The sequence below is a fragment of the Drosophila ficusphila genome, unplaced genomic scaffold, assembly GCF_018152265.1.
Source record: "Drosophila ficusphila isolate 14025-0441.05 unplaced genomic scaffold, ASM1815226v1 contig_106, whole genome shotgun sequence".
NCBI classification, from domain to species: domain Eukaryota; kingdom Metazoa; phylum Arthropoda; class Insecta; order Diptera; family Drosophilidae; genus Drosophila; species Drosophila ficusphila.
This window is the reverse complement of record NW_025063993.1, coordinates 11761909-11783413: the sequence shown is the minus strand read 5'-3', so window position 1 is coordinate 11783413 and position 21505 is coordinate 11761909. Positions and strand designations below refer to the sequence as shown.

General features: G+C 41.7%; 1 protein-coding gene across 1 annotated transcript in view; it reads left to right on the top strand.

Annotated features, from left to right (window-relative positions):
- LOC108093097 overlaps positions 1-21505 on the top strand; it is a 60547-nt gene that overhangs the window by 13232 nt on the left and 25810 nt on the right. The window contains exon 2 of the mRNA XM_017193033.2: positions 9857-9878. The gene's annotated coding sequence lies outside the window, so the exon portion shown is untranslated. The remainder of the gene's footprint in view (positions 1-9856; positions 9879-21505) is intronic.

Below are 21505 nucleotides of genomic sequence, written 5' to 3'. Positions count from 1 at the left end.
TAATTATTAAACACACTCCATAAAAAACTGAAGTGTTGCAACTTTTTGCAGTTTTGCGAACATCCCGAAACTTTCGGCAATTGAAGAATTCGCATCAGTGCACCTCGATAGCCGAAATGAAAACAACCAGCTACTTATTCCCCATACTTTTACTTTCCACCCCGGCAAAAAGCCAAAGAGTCAGCCAGAGATCAGCAACTGTACGATATCTATATGTAATCTATATATAGTGACAGCGACAGGGGAGCGGCCCAAACCATCGGAGTGTCACCTTTTGCGGTTCTCAGTTCAGTTCAGCTCCGATCCCCGATCTGCGATCCCCGGAACCCCCGATCAACATATCCCCGGATCGCCAGATCCCGCCATATAACCGCTCTGCGTCCGCTGTCAGGCGTAATTTTATACGATCAGCTTTCGATTTGGCTGAAGCCTGAGGTTAAAAATTAACATGACCAGAGCCGGCGATAAGTTGAGATTGGGATTGGGCTGTGGGCTTTTGGCTTTCAGCTCTCGGCTCTCAGCTTTGGGCTTTGGGCCACTACCACCGGCAGCCGCCGCTCCAACTCAATGTAATTTTGTGGTTTTCGTACCGAAAAAATATAAAAAAATAAAGGTAAAAAAGAGTATTCGGATGGGGGAGAATGCCAAACGTTGTCGGTCGGTCGGTCGGACGAAGTGCAATTGATATGGCCAAGGGACGCGAACGATGAAGCGGATTCGGATTCGATTGTCAAAGCCATGTAAAAATATACGTTTCTCTGTCCGTATGTGTGTGTTTGTGTGTGTGAATTTGTGTTTGTGTTGGTGGGTATCTGTGTGTGTCAGTTGCCTTGCGGTTATGCCACCCCCTCTCCCTTTCGCCAGCCTCTGATGAGCTGTCTTTCCCTTGGCTTTATGCGATATGAATTACACAAGTTTCCTGGCACTTTTGTGCGAGCGTTTTATGGTCGTTTTCCTCTTTATTATTATGCAGCTGTATGAGTGAGTGTGTACACCAGGATGTAGAAGTGTGCGTTATAATATAATAATTAAATGAATTGCCAAAGTGTGTCCGTAGCAGACGTGCGTCGTTCGTCAGGAGCGGAGAATGCAAGCTAGGGATGGGAAATATTCGTCTTTTTTTGGCAGGAAGTGACTGTTTAAAAACTTTAACAAGGAAGAAAAGTTAATGGAAAAATTCTACCTTAATACAGATATTAAATATTTATAGTTGTTGTATCATTCAAAACTTCTTTGGGAAAAATAGATGTTTTAAAACATTCTCATTCTGTTTTTAAGTTACCAACTTTAAATTTCTTAATGCTGATATTTGTAATAAAAACTTAATAATATATTTCGAGCCATTTAAACCTTTTGAGTACTTGAAGAATGTTATATTCCCCTCATGTTCTCATCTCTAGCTTTAGTACAGGAGTGTGAATATTTCGCTGAACTTTTTAGAAAGCCAGCAGGACGCACCGACCAAGTTCGCCTGTCGAAAAAGGGTTTTTATTTCAGCGGCCTTTATTTGTTTTCTCTTCTCTCGCCTTTTTCCCTCGGCTCTGTTCTTTTACACTCGAGGTGTCAATTTCAACGCCCTTCTTTTGTTTGGCAAGCCTGCGGATCTACATATATAATCATGTATATGCATATGGATATTATATGGCGAGTACATGGTTATGTATATGGATATTACCCTCGTTTTTAATTTCTGCCAAATTATGCAGAATGTTCGCTTGGCCTCTCGGGGGTTAACAAATAAACTCTGCACTGCGAGAAATAGGTGGGGGAAATAAATCTGAAAAGCTTAACACACCCACTTAAAGAACGTGGGAGAGGTAGACGCCCACCAGCATGTTTGCGAATAAATATTGGTACATATTGTGAATTAAAAACGAAAACGTTTTGTGGGAGGATATGGAGAGCAGGATACACAGGAAACAAGAATGATTTATTAGCTATTAACACGTTCAAATTAAAAGTTTTATTCTTAATGAAAGCCAATTAAAAGCAATTAAAACTTCAAATAAAGTGCTAATGGTTAATTTCGCTATTAAAAGCGGTTTTAAAACATTGATTTATTCATTTCAGTTGTCTGGCTTGAATTGATATTCATTTTTTGTCGTGTTTCCCATAAAGCTAGGCTGCTCTGTGGGGCGTTGCAGTATCAGCACCTCATCCTTCAGCTCACACACATGTGTCGCCTGTGCTCCTTTGCATGAATTATTTTCTTTTTTGGCTTCGCAGTTTATTTTCCTTTTGGTTTTTTTAATTTTTTGGGTGTGTTCTGCTAGTGGGCCGACAAAACGGGCTTGGGGGAGGCCAATGGGGGCGTGGCCTGTTGCATTTGCATGTGCTCCGTGCAACTGACAACTCAATAAAATGTCGCTATTTTAATTTCGCCTTGATGTCGTCACGCGGATGTGACATAAGGCCGCTCCGTAGCTTCCACTTTTGCTGATTCAGTCGCAGCTGCAGCGTTTTCGCAGATGATGATGATGTGTGCGAGTATATTACCATGGAGCATTATAAGTTTTATGGCTTTGATACCAGGAAAATGCAACAGAGTTGAAAATGTGGGGAAGCGGTTCATTAAATGAAAACCGCAGAATGGAATGAGGTACTAAACGAGAAACAAACTTAAGATGGTGAAGCTCTTAAAACGTTCGCCAAAACTTTATGCAATCTAAATTGTTGAGTAGTTTAGGGGGAACTGGCCAAACTTAAAAAGAAGCCCGTCAAGCGAAAATCTTAAGAATTAATAATGAATTTATAAGTACCGTGAAGATTCTAAATATCAAATTATAAAGTTCAGGCTCTAATCAGAAAAGCTAAAAAAGAGAAACTTGTGTAAGGAGTATGCGCTCTCTGATAATTATATTTAATATAATTCTGCCATAGAATATACTAAATTATATATCTGCAATCCCGCCATGATTATGTTTACTTACCTGACAGAAAACCTAGCACTAAGCCGACATGATTGTAATTAATATTAAATACATTCGCCGCTCCCCTCGATGATCAGGTGTGTAATTCCCCAAACGCTTCGTTTCCTCACTGATTTACCGCTTGGGTTTCGAATTAATTTTAATTACACCACCTAGTCGGCGGGACAGAGAGGCAGCTATTGTTGCTGTCTCATCAATTTGCGTCCCCAGCGGAAATGGCGGCAACAACAAGAATCGCAGGAGGTGGAGAAACTTGAATCGCAGCAAGTGAAGCATTTCGGTTTGGCTTTTTGGCACTCCGGCAATTGAGCGCGAACTTCTTGTCGACGGACTCTTTTTTGCATTTGCCATTTCCTTTGGCCTGCTTTGCTGACTGCACTTTTCCCTTTCCCCCGACGAGAGTTGCACTGTGTTTTACTCAATATTAATGAAGTCATTAAGACGACATCTTCCTCGAGATCGGCGCGTAATGCGAGCGAATTATTAACAACGTTCTCCGCACGAAAACAAGCTCAAAGCCCCAGCTTCGGCTTAAACTTCCAGCTCCACCGACTTCTTCTTCGGCTGAAGTGGCGTGTCCGCCGCCGTCCCGCCAACGGCATCAATAAACTACAACAACACAAGCAGCGGCGGCATCAGCGGCAGCGGCAGCGGCACAAAAATTAATACACGAGCACAACAAAAACCACAGAGGAAAGGAACACAAGCGGCTTTCATAAATTTGCATGTCGCTGTCACAGCCAAGGGATCGCTAGAGGGGGCCAGGTTATGAGGGGGCGTGACAACAAGTCAATTCGGCTCTCTGCGAACCCAAAATGTAGCACAGAAATCTGTTTTCGGCAAGCCAGGGAAGTGAAAAATCTTTAGCAGACAAGACAGCAGAAGGAAATTCAATAACGAAAACAGAGATACCCTTTTTATTAAATATATGTGTTACATAAACCGATAAACTTATTAAGATTATCTGAAAATAACATATACTTACATACTCTTCAAAATAATTTTAGAATTTATTTTACATTTTATATCTGAAATATTGTTTTAGCTGATATGCTTATTAATTTAACTAGTATTTCTGAACAGTCTTACAAAGTATGGTTGCACCTTGACTAAACCAACTTACTGAAGCCCCCATTTCAGTCATACCCCTTATCAAAAAGGGTACTCCCCACATTAAATGTAAACACCGAAAAACGCCAAAGTGGAAGAGGCAAAATTAACATTGGGGCATAAAGAACTGCTGGAACAGCGCAAAAAATTGTTGAACGCATTAGAAGATTGATGCTGGCGGCTGTTTGCTCAGGGTGGAGACTGTGGACTTGGCCGAAAGTGATTGCAATTTTTGCTCTCTTATTTCGCCATGTTTACTTTGTGCATGAGCAGATTTCCTTCTACTTGTCCGTTTTTTTTTTTCGTATTTCGGGTGGCGGGTTAAAAGAAAAGGAAACGAAAATCTGGCAGGAAGGAATGCAAATGCAAACACAAGACGTATTCAAGTTGCTGGAGATGTTGATTTTGGTGCTTCCTTTTGGCCATATTTTAGGTAGTCGCCAGGGAACTGGGTTAATAAGATCGCCGGACCGTGGGGCCACCGCTCTATCCGGCTTTTTTGAGCCGGCGCATTTAATAAATAGCTGCTTTTAGCCAACCAAAGCGACTCATTTATTATGCATCAAAGATAAACCTAACTGAGATTAATGTCTCACTTCGGCAGCGGCGACATGGGCAATAGATAGTTGGCAGCCACTGTTTGCCACTGTCAGTCAAACGGAGCTAATCATCTCACCTGGCCAGCAAAAAGGGGTAATTGATAGCGAAAGGGTGAGAATCGGACTGGGGATCAACCCGGGCAACCTGTGCCAATTATGTCCACAGGTTATAATAAAATAAGCTGCACGTTTCATTATTCAGATTACCGATCAAGCCGGGATCTCGGGCTCAGGCAAATCCAATTACCCGTCGTTGTTCTCGGTTATTGTTGTTACATGCTCTGGGTACTTTAATTTTAATTTGCCGGGCAGCTGCAAAAATGAAAAGAGAAAAGCTGGCCAACACGCAAAGTCAGAGCTGTTGAAATTGTGCTAACCTTGGATATCTCGAGCTGGTTCGTTTTATTCACTCTGCTAATTTGAATTAATTTTGTTGTCAACACGTAGTCATATAAGGATGTGAACAGTTAGCAGGCAATCAAAGGTGTAATTGGCAGGCCCAAGGAAGTTGGCAAAGCAGGTGATCTGAGCATGGGAAAGTAGCTGCCCTCAGATGGGTTAAAACAGATTTTTCGGAGATTGTGTAACCACTGGAAAATTCGATGGGGGGACCACTTTGAAAAAGGGAACCACAAAAGGAGGGAAAGTAAAAGAGGTACAATAAACCAAAAAATAAACAATGCAAGAATGGTACCCCTAGATTGTCAAAGGAAGTCAAAAAACTTGCTAACTCTATTTTAACAAATTTGTTGAAAAGGTTTTGTAACTATTAAGAATATATAACTGCAAAAATGTTATAAACAACAGTTCACCAAAGCAATCAAGGTCAAAGAAAATTGTATAATCTAAATAAGATAATATCCAACATTTGCAGATGGCCAGAAACTTTCCTTACTTTCCAATAACACTTTCGCAGCCCGCCTCTAACGGAACCCATTGAGCTGTACCCAATTTAAAGATCTCTGCCACAGATGCAACCAAAAATCTATTAACGATTGATAGTGCGGTTGTGCAGATTGGAGGAGTCCACCTCCCAGGTCTCTATGTAGGTTGCCTAGGAACGCCCAAAGATCTCGGCGAGCTCGTTGGGAATCGGTACCGCCGTTAAATACAGACCGCAGATTCTATAAATCAGGCGTATTTCTCAACACCTCGGTCGCGCAGTCGAACGAACACTTTCAACCCGCTCATTAAAAACCATTAAGGAAAATATTTCGCTTGGGAAAAATTATGGCGTAAATGATACCCAGGCCCGCCTCCAGCCAAACGGCCACCCCCTTTGGGCCAACGACAATAAACGACCTCCAAGCCTCGAGCCCGGCTCGCAATTCGGCTTAAACGCGTTCCGCGACTTAACTCGGTTTCTGTGTCATTTTCTTGTCTGCAGCTCGGGTTTAAGCGTCAAATAAATTTAAGTTTACACCTAAACAGCCGGCCGACCAAAATAAAATAAAGCACTAGGAAAACTAAAAGGAAAAACTTTTGCGTTGCTGTTCTTAGGCATTTTTTTCTTTTTTTTTCGTGTTTTTTTTTTTGGTTTTGTACTCTCAGCTTGCAACGAACATTTGCAACAATTTGTTATTGGCCATTTAAGCCGTTTGTTGTTGGCCGTTTGTTGCTTTTGGCCGTTGGCGCACCAGAAATCTGTTGAGTGTTAATGACATTTTTATGTTTTAACGCTTGAAAAGCTGCGGCCGCGTCCATTTTGGTGGTCTGGCTGGCCCCCTGGGAAATGTTTGGGCCAAACGGGGGGGTGGTGGAAAAGTCCGGTTGGAATTCCCGCACCTGGCTATGCTCCATTTTTTGCGTTTTCCATTCTTTGTTTTTGGATCGAGAGAGGTCTGGTTAACATTCGTAGCTGGTTTGAATTATTGACTCTGTCTCTGCTCATCCAGCTTTAATGGGGATCTGTTGTTGGTCAGCCTATTTCTGGTCGAAATGACAGGTGACCTGGCCGGCAAATGGTTGTATCAGCTTTTTAACAAATGGTTAACAAATTGAAAGCAACAAGCTAAAAAAAATGAATCAAATATATGTTATATGTCATACAAAAACAAACATATATTTATGTTTTTTATAACACTTTATATTTAAACAAACAACATTATTTTTAGACAATCTTAACCACCGATCAGAAGTGTGTTCACATTTTTTTTCAACCAATTTATCACCACAAAGGCCGGCATCTCAATCAGCCATCCGGCTTTCTCCTTTCTCCCCTCCTCGCCAAAGCAAATTCAATTCCGTTCAGTTTTGGTCTCAACTTGTGTCAACATTAATTAAATTTTCTGCGCGCATTTGCAAAACTTTTTGAGCAGCTAATTGGATTTTGGTTGCTGCATCGCCAGCAACAAAACAAAAATAAAGCAAATTCGCGTGCAGCCGCCGACTAATAACCGCCGAAGCAAAGCCGCCAAAGTCGCGGAGAAAAAAAGTACGAAATACAGAAAAACCAGTCGCCTGCTGCAAGTTTCCTGCCTTGGCTCCTTCCAACTCCTGCCTGCCTTTCCGCTCCTGGGGAAGTTTTTCAAGCGAAAAAATGTGTATAAAAAAAGGAAATACTCCTATTAAATGTATTCCTTTGTTTCAGGCTTCACTGGTGCCTGAAATTTCGCCAAATGTTTTCTGTGCCGGCCATTCGGCATTTAATGATTTACGTGGTCCAAACAATTCAAGGGAAACACGTAGAGAAAATTGGGTTTTCAATGTCAGTATTTAATTTTGCGAATAAACAATTTTTTGAAAATAATGTTTTCACAACTGTTTGAAAAAAAAAATTAAAAGTACTTACTCCAAGAACTTGAACAATTTTATAAGTACAATCACTACATTTTTTACCCGGAATATAACTTGATAATTTTTTCTAAGTGCAGGCCAAGCAGGTGGTCTCGGGCCGAGGACAAAACTGTTTGACTTTGGCCGGCGCGGAATGCGTTTGCGGGTGGAAAAAGTCTGGTGCGGCAATTAACAAGTGCAACGACTCCGCCGCTTCCTCATCCACATCCTCGTCCTGATCCTCATCCTGCGCCGCTTCCTTGGCAACTTCCTTCCCCGCCACTTCCGCCAACCAAAACCCGGCGATACAATGGCCAAAAAAGAAACGCTCCAACTAATAACACTTAACCGAAGCTTGGGCCTAAGCCAAAAGCCAAGTCTTAATTATGGCAAACAACTCTTTGTTTTTAGTTCGCTGCTAAAACGCTTCCTGCAAGACAAAAAGCTGCCAGCTACTGAATTTGCGTTGCACTCGGCTGGGCTGAGGTTTCCCCACCCGCCTCTCTTTTCCCCCCTTCTGAATTTTCCGTGAAAACTGCACTGTGCATGTCGCTACATATCAACAAAAGATGCAGCAGCCAACACCAGACTGCAGCAGCCACCTCCACACACTTGCCGTTTTGGCTCGGTTTCGGTTGCTTTTCTTTTTTTCGGTTTCTGCATTTTCATTTTTTTCAGACTTCAGTCAATGCACTCTCTATGACGTCGTCGTCGTCTGACTGCACAAAATGAAAAAGTTTCGCAAAAAAAATAATGAAATCCAAGGCCCAAAAGGATAAACTTGAAACAGAAAAAAAAAACCATGCATTTGGGAAGTTGTGTTAGGACTTAAAAAATATCCTTTAGTTAAATAAAATGTATGAAACATGTTTTCTGAATTAAGAACAGTAAACAGTTATAATAAATAAAGATCTGAATCTGAGAACAGATAGTCAATTAAATAAAGTTAATAGAAATTGTTTCTACTATTTAGAAGGGTATATTTTATGTTTTTTAAAATTCTCTTGAAAATCACATATCTAACTTATAAATTTTGTTGATCTATACAACCCAACCGCATTCATAGTTCCCAGGGTATGAAGAACAGCAGTTCCACAACCAGCAAAACAACACAAAAAGTTGAAAAAAAACACTCGTTGCATTTTGCTTGTTTTGTTTTTCTTTTACTTTTTTTTTGTTGCACAAAAAGCGAAAAACAAGAATGATTATTAACGCCTGTTGGGTATGCCACAGGACGATGTCTGCAGCGGGTCCAACTGCAGCCACAGCCACCGCCACAGCTACAGCTCCATCTCCAGTTCTGGATTCTGATTTCTGAGTTCTGGATGTTGGATACTGGCTGCTGGCTGCTGAATGCTGGGGCTCCCACTCAGACTCCTCGAAACCAAAGTCAGGCTACTGTGCAAACACTGGGCCGCATGGCTGTGTGTTGCTTTTTTGGTGCATTCGCCTGCAGGTTGGATGCAAAATGCAACCGGGCAAAAACACAACAGCCTCGGCAAGAACATGTCACAGACCCGCGGGCGGGAAAAGTTGGGGACTCACCGCCGTGACAGAGCCCCCGATTCCCTCACTCATTAGGCTTCGCTCGCTGCACTTGTGTCTGCACTGTATCCTGGCAAAGTCGGGAGTCGGGATTCGGAGCCCTGCATCCTGGACTTGGACTCCGTCTCAGGCAGTTGCAAATTACGCTCTCAGACTCAATTGTCTTGAGCCTTCGGAGACTTGGCTGGAGAACGGGGACCCGAAACGACAACAATGCCTGCATTTAAACGCAATCTTCGCAATGGCTAGACAGACAGACTCAAACTCCAACTCAAGCTCAGACACACATTCCCTTGGGGCGATACGAAGCACAACACAAAAAAATTGCATTGGGGCGTAAGGGCAGCTGGGGGCGTGGCCAAGGTGGCAAAAGCGTCGCGTCATCGTCGCGTCTGGCACTTGAGATTTTTGTATATGTTCATTAGAATGTTCCTCCTCATAACGATGAGGATGGGTGCTTGAACGCCCTGAAGTAGGCAACACTTTTGGCATGCACTTCTTTGATGCATGTGCAATTTCTGTGTGAGGTACAGTTGTGCGTGCAGAATTTTGTGCAAACGTTTACGCAATGCAAATTGTGAAGGATAGATGAAGATATTTAGTAAATTCATAAGCCTTCTTGTGTGAAAACTTGTTCAGTTTTATAAAAATTGTTATTGATTCAGGAAATAAAAGATTTACAGCCGAATAAAGAAAACTAAAATACAATTGCAATAAATCAAACATAGTTTTTTCCAAATGCAGATTGAATAACGACAATTTTCTTAAATGAATGACATTATCAGACTTGTAATAAATTGCCAACGCTGACTTTATTGCATTCAAACATAAATGCAATTCCATTTACTGCAATAAATATTATATCAAATTAATGTGTGGTATTTTTTTTTATTTCAGAACCTGTCCATGGATTTATGAGGTACGTAAAGCCCTCACCACCGCATTTAGCATTTAAATCTGTTCATGGGCACAAAAGCCGCTTACGATTAATGCTCGTGTGGCAAGCCCAGCCGAAAACAACCTGCATAAAAAATTTACAAAAAGTCGAAAAAAAAATCCAAAGCAAATAAAATTATAAACGAATCTATTATGACAAGTGCGTGGGCCGTACAAAGTATTTTTTTTCCGTCCGCATTTATTTTTTATATTTCCCATTTCGACAAAGGCCCCAGAATACGGGGGCTGCTGGCTGTCCAAATCATGTTGAAGTGTGTTTAAAGCTGAGGGAGACCCATCATCGTGTCAAACGGCAGCCGTGGCAGCGGCAGACAAGAAAACCTAACGATCAAATTAATAACGCCAACAAAAGAGACCCGATACCTGTGCCTCTGCCACGCCCGGCCAAGAAATGAAAAAAAAAAGATTGTTGGAGAAACAACAATGGGATACAACAACAGCGACAGCTGTGATTGACAACTATGTTGAAATATCAAATTATAATTTCATAAATAGATGGGAAATAAAAGAAGCTAAGAGGCTTTAAAATCGGGTAATTGCCTGATCTATTAGGGCTGGGTGTGGATGTGTATCCGCCGCAGAGATCTGTTGGCCCAGATTGAAGGTCAATGACAACACGTACAAGCATAATTGATTATTAAACTGACAACGGTCCCTAAACAGTACTTATAGGGTGCGGTGAACCGCGGAGCATGGAAATTCATTAACCAAGATTAAGAAAACATGTTTTAATTTCATGCCTCGGATATCGGGCATTAAAAGCGAAAGAATTTTAATTGCCACTTGGCCGGTGGCAGCCTTGAAATCGCTCGACTCGTGAACTAGAAAATAAAAACAGCAACCGCAATTGGCTTTGGCATTCACATGCTTCGTTATGGCCATATGAAAGTGCCACATAATTCTGTATATCTCCCAAAGGCCCGGGGCAAAACAATTTTCACACCGCACAACCTGCAATGGTAATATATATATATGTATATATCGATATATACACGAGTATATCCATCCGTGGGTTAGCTCTTCACCATTTTGGGGGCAGCGAAAATGAAAAACCAATCAATGCCCGACTGCAATATCCATTGCGGTTAATGCTGTTTTCTGGTGTCGGCTGTTTGGTGTCTGGTGTTTGGTGTTTGGTGTGTTTGCTGTTCGGGGCGTAGTTCTAGTTTAAGAGCGTCGCATTCGTATGTGGGCTGCCTTTTTTTTGGCCAGGGGTTCCGACCACGTTTCCCTCCAAACTTGAAAAGAAAGTGGCTAGGATTTTCGGTCAAAGCCTACGCTTTTTTCGGACTCAGTTTTAATGCTTGCCGATTTTTACGACTATTGAACTTGGGGTTATAGAAAACATTCTTGTTTAATTGATTCTTCCTCAAGGATTTCTGCGGGTGATCGTCAACAGTTAAGCGATATCTTTTTATTCTATCTTGGGGGTTCAAACTTTGTGGCTTATTTCCTTGGGGTTAGACATGAATAGATACCGTGATCTTTTAAATCACTTCGGATGCATCACCTGCAGGTGGCCATTAAAATGTGAGTCATATTTATATGTGAATTTTATGAAGGTTACTATTTATGGTTTTATTTTATTATATTTTGATTTTGTATTTATGTAGGAAATCTATGATAAATTGTAAAACTTTATAGTCAGGCAAACATTTGGTCGTGACTACAAGTAATTTTCTTAACTTGTTAAAGATTCACTTCACCTGACACTTGTTACATTGATCTATGATCCTTTTACTGCCCTAAGAAAAATAATAACCATTTCAGCAAAAAGCCATAGCATTTTTAGTACTCAATAAATATAAACCTAAGTATGTCCCCCGATAAATCTCAAGATATTTAAGCTCTTTCCAATCTTAGCTGGAAGCTTCGACTCGAAGGAACCTTTCTCCAGAGTTCTAGGAGGAAATTAATTTTAGATTAGTTTTCCTTAACAGCTCCGGAAGCGGTTTCATTAAAGATTTGTACTATATTTTTGCCCCATAAATCAGGAAGTGTATAAAATACAACCCATGACAGACCCACTCCACTAAGTGGCCGCTCCCACCGATGAGGCACATTCATACGAGTATACGAGTATATGATGCGGCATGTAGGGTAGCCAACCTCTTGGGCTTATAATTATTGTGAGGCAACCCGGTTTGCAAGCTGTGCAGAATTTTTAGTTTACGAGCACATAAATGTAATTGGATGCGCAAAAAATATTACAGTATCCAGAGGAGAGTGTTTATGAATTTGCACACTCGCACATACACTCGCACACACTGGATGACTAGTCTGCAATTTGCGGCCAGCTGCAGTTGCACAAGGCTCTTGCGCATGGGCAAAAGCCGAAACGTGTCATCATCGATTATATGGCCAGGAATAAAATGGAGGAGGAGAGGGGGGAGGGGCGCGGGGCTAAATCGGGAGCTGGGCAAACAAGTGGCTGTTACTATCGCTTTGTGTTATCGCTGACGCTGGCAGTCCCCTGGGCGCGTAACTCAAAGCGACAACACTTGACACTAATTAATACATACGCACCGACCTGGGAGCATTCTCTCCAGCCATTTTCCAACAACCAACTAACATCTACCATTCCATTCTCCGTTTTCCATTTCCCGCCTGCCACCCACTCGGCTTGTCGACGCGCTCGTCGCATTTCAATCAAGACCACGTCAGTCATTCACTCAGTCAGTCAGTCAGCCAGTCAGTCATTCAGTCAGTTGAGATTCTGGCTTGATAAAGTTGTTTGAAAGTGTTGCAGGTTGCACACACAGAGACACGCATAGTTGACTGCCTAACTGGCACATTGACTGCAGCAGCAGCAGCAGCAGTTGCAGTAGCAACATCAGCAGCAGCAGCAGCAACACTTGCTACAACAGCAACATTCAGGAGTAGGAAGCAGCCGGCTTGAAGAGGGTTCCCCATTGTACTGGGCGATGCTTATCAGCTTGTCGTCGTCGCGGTCTCCTGGCTCACGCAGCCCCTCCTCCCCGTTGGCACCACCCACTCAGTAACGCCCCTTTGCAGAACCACCCACCGCCCAACGAGGCGCTACTTGATAATGTTTACCGTTGCACTTCCTACGCCGATTAAGGTTAGCGCACTTTAAGTCAGAGATTCAGAGGCGACGGGGTGGCCAAAGTTCAATTAACACTTGCATGTTTGAGAGAGGGTGAAAAAGGGGATTAATTATCAGTTAATTAAAAAATATTACAACCTGCTTGAAAAAATTCAAAAGTTATTGCAATTACGGTTAGGAATCCCAACACAAATTGTTCGAGATATGGAATATGAAAGTGGTGTCACCTTTTTGAAAACCGTCGGAAACTTGGAAAATCCGGAAGAACAGGCGTAAAAAAGTCCACCATTAGGAAATGGAAAAATTTAAATGCATTTCGTGTACGAATCCCAGCACAAATATTTAGAAGTGAGCCACTTTGGAATTCGATAAAAATTGTTTGAGCTATTTATAAATAACTTCCCCAACGAATTGTTTGCCCAAAAACCAAACTTACCAGAAAAAGCAATACACAAGTGTTTTCCTTTATTCTCTTCTTAAGTCCAACCCTCGCCGTTTAAAGCTGTAACCTAAACCCTTAAGAAAATTCAAATCAGGCCCATAAATAGTTCCAAAATAAAAACTTATTAAGTAATTTGAGCAACATTCCCATTCAGGTTCGCGCTGATTTGACTTTAATATGAAATTTTACACACCAATAAGCCACATTTAACTGTCAAATTTCCAAAGCGAAATATGCAAATTAAATGCGGTAATTCTGGCATTTCCTCTGTTATTATGGCCAACGTGCCGCTTTTTATTGACCAATTAAAAATGCTTGGGATTTTGGGCCGTAGGCTGGCTGAAGGAGTGAGACGGGAAATGATTCATCTAAGTCGAGAGCTGTCTCTCAAGTCATCAAGGAAGGCATATCAACCATTTTGGGCCTCTGGCATTTTATTTGTGTATGCTTTTTTGACAATGCCACAGACAATGATCGATGAAGTTGCGCCTTGGACTTTAGCTTTATGGCCGAAATCGAAATCAGGCAGAGAATGAAATCGAAAATAAATTTTCAATTGATAACAAAGGAAAATCGACACAAACTGGCATTAATTTTCGGCTCTTTAGAGCCAACTTTGACACCCAATGCTGAATAAATGCTTAATTAACACTCAATGGCGCGCCTAAAGCGAATTTTGGGTGGGGGTTTTGGGGTAAAGGGGGTTAAGGGGGTGTTTCCAGCTAAATTGCGGCAATTGAAGGCGCAACGAATGCAACTCAAAAGTCCAAAGCTGAAATTAAAGGTTTTTTTGGGACAAAAAGTAAACAACGCCAAATTGACATTTCGCCTCTCGACAGGCAGCGAAAAATGTAGTTTTTTTTTTGGCTATTTCGTATGGTTAGTTGTGGTGGAAAACCGCAGCCAGAAGAAGGCAAGCCCAGCAGGTCGCCGCAGAAATTCGCGAATAGAAAATGACAGTTGCAGTTATTCGGTACGCCAATCGTTGGAATCAACAAAAGCCGCAGTCGTCGAGTCACTAAAAATGACTGACTTGACTGACTTTGTTTGGCCAATTGCCGATTGCCGATCCGATCGCCATTTGGAACGGGCGGGCGGAAAGTGAAAAGCGGCACCTGAGGGCAAAAGGAGTTGCGGCATTGCATCATGCCCCGCGGCCTTTCAGTGTAGTCGTGAGTGTCTGTGTGGGTGCACGAGCAATCGATGATCGGATCGCGTTGAAATCTACTCGCATGTAACGTTTAAATTTGTTGGAAAGTCCACCGATACCAACTGAGCTGTGGCTTTTCATGCCTGCTTCTCGTTTTATTTTTCCACAGAAAGAAATGCAAATCGAAATGGCAAACGAATATTACTCCAATATAAATCATAACCCTGCTGATATATAAATATATGAATCACATAAGGTTGTTCCAAAGAATCACTTTCATTCATCACAAATTTATTGACCTTTGTCACCTTAAAGTTTAACATTTAAAAATCTTTTAACACTACCACTTTTATATCTGTGTACTTTTTTGTCGCTCTCTCGGAGAGCAAACAAGAGTTGCACGATTTTCTTGTAATTTTCCGGCAATTTCCAAGTACGAAGAAACCTCGCCAAGTGCCGGGCCATATAAATCCTCAATGTTTGTTTAATTTCGTGTATTTTTTTCCAGCCCTCCTCTGTTTGTTTTTCATTTTGTTTTAATTTGTCCCAAAAAAATAAACTTGCCAGAATGCAGGCACAACAACAGCGAAATTTGGCTAATTGTGCGGCGATCATTGCTCATTACGGCTCATTATTTGTTGCGGCTTGTTGTTTCGGCTACAGGTTCTTGTTCCCAATTTTTTCGAGGGAGTAAAACCCATTTTATTGTCAATGATCTTGTAGCCAGATTAGCATAGATACTGTTTCCCATTCGCGATTAGATGGCCGGGCACGATTTTGTCGGGACAATTGGAATGTATGTAATGCGCTTGTTCCTAACGTGGAACTTAACAACTTTGCAACATTGTTACCGGCAGTAAAAGTTTTCCCTCCGCTTTAAACAGGAAGCGTCGTTGGCTCGGAATGCCCCGAAAACCAGTAGAGATTCCTATAAATTCCGTATTCGATCAGCTTATGATCAATTTACATATTTTTTCGATATATTTCAGAGGCTTTTTGGGGTGTGTTTATGACTGTAGAAGAGGCGCAGAAAGCCTTTAAATATATTTACATTTATTAGCAGATAAAAAAACTTTTGTGTGCCCAAAGTGATTTTTAAAAAACATAAAAGTTATGGTTTTTCTATGTAACCTACGCATTTGTATAATTTCTTAGCAGCTTTTAATTTAAAACTTATGTTTTCAACCAGATATTACATTTTAAATAAATTCTTGAACATGAAACTTATGTCTTAGCTATGATCTAATTTCTTGGTTATATTCATGTTAAACAGCCAACTCATTATGTGATACATACATCATTAAAGCCATGCCTAAATCATCTGTCATTCGATTCATGAGACAAGATTCCAAAGTTGGCATGATTTCATTGGCAATCAACAGGGCTCATAAAGACCATCACTAAATGGGGACATAAAAGCCTGGCCAATAAAAAGCCAAGCTATCTTCTTTGTTTCTCTGGCAATTTGGTAACTTTTTTCTAAAAGATTATAAGTATAAACAGGCAGAAACTTGATTTGGCATTGGAAAAGCGAAACTGGCCCATTCATCCGTCATAAACATTTCAGCGTATTTCCAACGTAATTCCTTTCGCGTGATTGGAAGATGCTATAAAATTTTTAGCCGGTCTCCAACGAGCATTTGGTTTGTGTTTTACGAGTCTGAGTGAGCGTTTCAAATGCCCGGCCATTGTTTCAAATGGCAGTGAGTAAATAAAATTAAGCAGCCCGAAGTTGGCTTTTCGAAAATTGTGTTGATTTTGCATATGAGCAGCGGACATAAACCGACCGTTTTTTTTACGACTTTCGCTTTTAATGGCCAACGGGCCCGGAAAGTTGGTCTGCTGTAGGTCGCGTCGCCAAGACTCAGGTTCAAATCCCAATCCTCAGTCCCACTTATTATGAAATATTCGATAGCCCGGTCAGTGCAAGGCGACGCCACTCGGACCTCAAATCATTGGAAAATCTATGAGGCACGCGGCACGGAACAACTAAATAAAATCAGTGCACAATGAAAGCGAGAAGAATGGGGTGCACTGAAAGAAACCCAGACTTTCCTGGCACAAAAAAATATTCTTCACATTATTATTTAGAAAATCATATCAAAATAAGTTATCGAAGACAATTTTTCTTGCATAATTTTATACTATGGGTAATGCTACTACATATCTTCAAGTGATTATTATTGCCTTTATACAATTTCTCCCAGTGCATTTGGAGGGGTCAGGGATTGAGAGATTGAGGCAATGCAAAGCGATACAAATCGAAGCGGGACGATCATCGACTGCCTCACTGCACTCGCCCGATCAAGTTGCACTTTCTGGCTGCCGATGTTGCTGCCGTGGCTGTTGATGTTGCTGTTGCTGTTGCTGTTGCCGTTGCAGTTGCTGCCGCTGCCGCTGCTGCAGCAGCATTTCGAATGGCAGGCAGGTCCTCTCCCCATGCAATCGTGTGTAGTTTGGAGTGTGCTGCCAGCGGCACAAAATGCTCAACATAAAGGGCAAGAGTTCAGGAAATTGTGACTGTGGCAAAATATTTTCGCTATTCTTCACAGTTTTCCTTTTTTTCGCTTTTGCCGGGTGAAACTGTAGCCGATGCCAAAGCAGCAGATGGAGATGCAGATGAAGCCGGCTTTGCATCACATCGCCCAAGGAGACTGCAGTCGAGAGTGAGATGAACATTTTATTATTTCTTTTCAAACTTATTTCTTTACATGCCGACCGGGGCTTTGGGTATGCTTGAAAGTTGGCGGAAAATTGAAAGTAATTGTCACCTTTTGAGTATTTTCATTTCGTTTTCCTTTTGTCGGTCGGTAGTGGCGTGGAAAGTGTGCCTTTTGTGATGAAAAAGAGAATGAGGTTGCTTTGGGGTGAAGGTGAGCTTCACTTAAAGATGAAAGTGTGACAAATGTTTAGAAAAGAGGTTTCTGGGTAGGAAATTTTATTGACAGATATATAACTTTCAGGTTGAGTTGGTAAATTGGAAGTTAAGAGGAAGAAATGTTGGTTAAACTAAGGCAATTTTTCATTTTAGTTTAAAAATAAAATATAATAATAATTTTTTCTCTGCTTAAATGGTTATAATGTTGAAATCTACTGCAAGGGAAGTTCAAATACTGAATGCATAATGAAAAGCACGTCCCACCTCTTTTCTGCTCCGTGTTCAGATAATTTGTAGGCTTCATCTTCCATTTAATGACTTCATTCCCGACTCCTCCGTCTTAGACACTCCATTTCATCTGGCAGATGCATCTCTAATCAGCAATTGTGGCTAAGAATCTCCGTACATGACACAACCAATTAATTTTCAGATGCCTTATGCAAGCTTATGTGTGCATGTAGGAAATCAACTCGACTGTGATTCCAGTTTTGTTTATTTTCCGCACAACCAATCTGCCGCTCTAATAGAGACCTGAAAGTCGTAGGCACCCCCCGCAAAGAAACACTCGACACAGTCACTCAGCTAGTCAGTTTCTCAGTCGTTCAGTCCGTCGTTCAGTCAGTCATTCAGTCAGTCATTCACTCAGTGAGTCAGTCAGTCGAACAGCAGGCGGGGAAATGGATTTACCACGCGGAAAGTTGCAAGTTAACATGGCTGCACATTTTGCCAACGGGATGCATGCGACTTGCAATAGCAACAGCAACATGAGCAACATTGGCAGCAGCAACAGCAACATCGTCGTGCATGCAACACTTACTGGCAAACAAAATTAAAGGCAAATCGCAACCAATCACAAAGATTACCCCCACACACAGGCAAACAACAAAATGGCTTAAGCCACACAAACCAACCAAGAAAAACGAAAAAAAAAAAAAACGTGGCCCCAAAGGCGCCGTTGCATTGGTATTTTAAACACTGCCAAGGCGCATAATCAAAACGCTTAAATTATAATAACTTTATTAAGTCTCGACTTGAGCAGCGATCCACCCGCGCCCTTGTTGCCTAGATCCAAACGAAAAAAAAACAGGTGTATTGCAGGAAGAAAGCAAAAACAAAAACCAAACAGCAACAAACAAATGGCAAACAGGTAAAAAGCAACAAAAAAAAAAAAAAGACTATCTGCTGGGCGCTTTTATTATTTCTTACGAGTGGATTTTACTCTGTACACACTCGAAGCATTGTTGGCAGAGCTTGCTGCCTGCTGTTTATGATTGTTTTTTCATTTTCTCAAGTGATGAGTAGGATATCTGTCTGCCGTGGCCACAGAGAATCGAGCAACAAGCTATTTGCGACTCACGACTTTTCATGCAATTTTGAATTTAAAATTCTTCACACACTCTTTTCATTATGTGGCTTCATTCCAGCTCCTCCAGATAGATCCCCTTCCCCCAAACAATCTCCCCCCCCCATTCCCTTTCGGAAATCCCCTTCTAGGGTAAAATCAACGGCCCGCCATCGAAGTCGAAGGCAGCGCAAAATAAGATGCTACTCTTGTGGCCATCTTTGAAGTGGTTGTTGTAATGGGTGTAGGTATGCCGGTGTGTACGTGTGTGCGAGTGGGTTAGGAGTGTGTGTGTGTGTGCTTGGAGTGTGTGCGAGAGTGTGGAACCGCTGAAGGAAGACGCCTCACAATCACGCGCCATTCAAGTTTGGATTGTCGCTCCAGAAACAATCACAGTGGTTACTTCAAGTTAGGCTAAAAATAAGAACAATTATACTGACAACACCTAAAAATTAGTATTTTAAGAAAATTAATTAGTTTCCAAGTCCTTTTAGTTTATATATTTTGCCTAAATTCGAGTTGAATGATTTCCTAGTCTAGTATTTTTTGTTACATTGAATCATAAGCTTAAAAAAGCCTTATGAAGTGTTTGAAAAAAGTTCCTTTTCTCAGTCTTTCATCTTGATTTCCCACGGCCAACCACTGTGCATCTTCTGGAGCTCGGTATTACTGCCAGTGCAACTGGCCAAGACAGCACTTGCGATGACGATGACTGGCCGCTTGGCCGCCTCAGTGAGTTGGCCGCGGCTCTGGATCTGGCTTTAGCCCTAAGTCTTGCTCTCGGCTCAGCCGCTCATGATGACTTCGAGCTGGCCTCGGGTCTCGGATTCGAGGGAACGAACGAACGGACCGCCGCCACTTGGTGGTCCAATTCAACGAATTGACTATAATCAGTCTAGTGCCAAGTACGTTTCAAGTGTCTACTCATGCACTTCTGTGTAGCGTGTGGTGGGCAACGCCAAGAGCCAAGAGCCCATGGCCAAGAGCTGAGTACTGAGAGCCAAGAGCCGATAGCCAAGAGGTGCAGCCGCGGATGCCGGCCGGCAGAGTTGGCTAAGCAAAGTTGGCCAGCGACTCGGCAAGTTCCAAGTGGTTTGCTCTCGTATGCAAATGGGGCTCCCGCTCCCGTTCCCGATCCCAATCCTCATCCTCAACCCACTCCACATCCCGCCACTCGACGCAGCTCTCACGAGTGCCGCGGCGCACAAAATTAATTTATTACAATGCAACAAATTACAACACTCATTAATATTTTAGCCAAGTTCTGTGAGTGCACGGAGAAAAAAAAAACCTGAATATTAACTCATCAGAGATTTTTGTTATTAATTCCCACATTTGTATTTAAAACAAATAAATAAATTCCAAGCCTTAGGAAGAAAAGGATAATTAAATTTTTACCTACATAAACGTTTACAATGCAATTTGTTGATATATAAAAAATTTCTTATAAAGGCTACTTGTTTTCTCGCAGTGTTTATTGCGTAGTTGGTCGAGAGTTGTAACATGTGACTGGTCTGGAATTTAATTCGCCGACAGGTCCAAGGAAGCTTGTAACCTGCATGTTGACTGGCCCGGCAAAAATGCCCACAAAGGAAAGGGGAAAAAGGGCGTGTAGTCGGCGTCTGGGACCGCGAGTCTCATACCTAATAAATCTGTAATTTGTAATTAATGTGAAAAATTGCCGCCCGAGACGGGGAACAAGCCTAAATTGTTACTATATGGCCGCAGTCCAAGTTCCAGTCTCAATCGAGTGTGGGTCAGACTCATAACTCTTCCACAAGTTCGCCAGTATGTGTTTCATAAATATAAATTAAGTCACTTGACTAACGCACAACGCGTGTTCAAGTTCCAGTCTGTGCCAGCCAAAAAAAGTGAAAACTTGGTCAACCGATTTACTTTGCCAAAAAAAAAAAAAAACAAGAGACAAGACATACACGAAAACCAGAAAAGATTTTTTATTGCACTTTCCGCCGACTCGCAGGTCGCTTAGATGGCCCCAAGATGATGGCACTTAGCTCCATTGTCTGCCGAAAGCAACTCATGCGGTGTGATTAATATGGAAGGTGGCCAAAATAAAGAGGAAGCGACTGGGCAACTAGATAAAAATACATCCAAGAAATAGTTATTTATAGAAGGAGAAACAACTCAATCAGGGAAGTAAATCACAAAGAGATTAGGGTTAATATGATTAAATGTAAGAAACTTCTTTGTACGTTTTAATAGCGATATGTTCTAGAAGTTGTTTTAAGTTAAAATTCTTTCGACAAAACTCCAGGGAATCCTATTCGAAGTAAACAATTTTCTACTCCCAAGTATTTTCTGTTCTCTATTTTCCTTTTTCAAGAGTTCTTCAAAGCAGTTTGCTTTGATCTTTCTAATTTTAGAGCACAGCTCTGCCAGGCTAAACCAGCATCTGGAACACAATTCATCCATTAGGTAAAAAACAATCAAATTGCGTTAAGGTCGCCTGACAGCGAATCGGGCGTAAAAATGTCTGCATGATTGATAATATTCGAAAGTCGCAAAACAACGAGACCGCAACGGGAACTTAGAAAATTCGAATATGTAACCATATTTGCGATATAAACCCCATTGCCCCCGCCGATTCGATGCGGATCGAGCAGCGGGGGCAGTTCAATTGGCTACCCGGTCAGTCACCGAAATAAAACAATTTTGAGATTTTTTATTTGGCCAAAAGGTAACGCAGCTG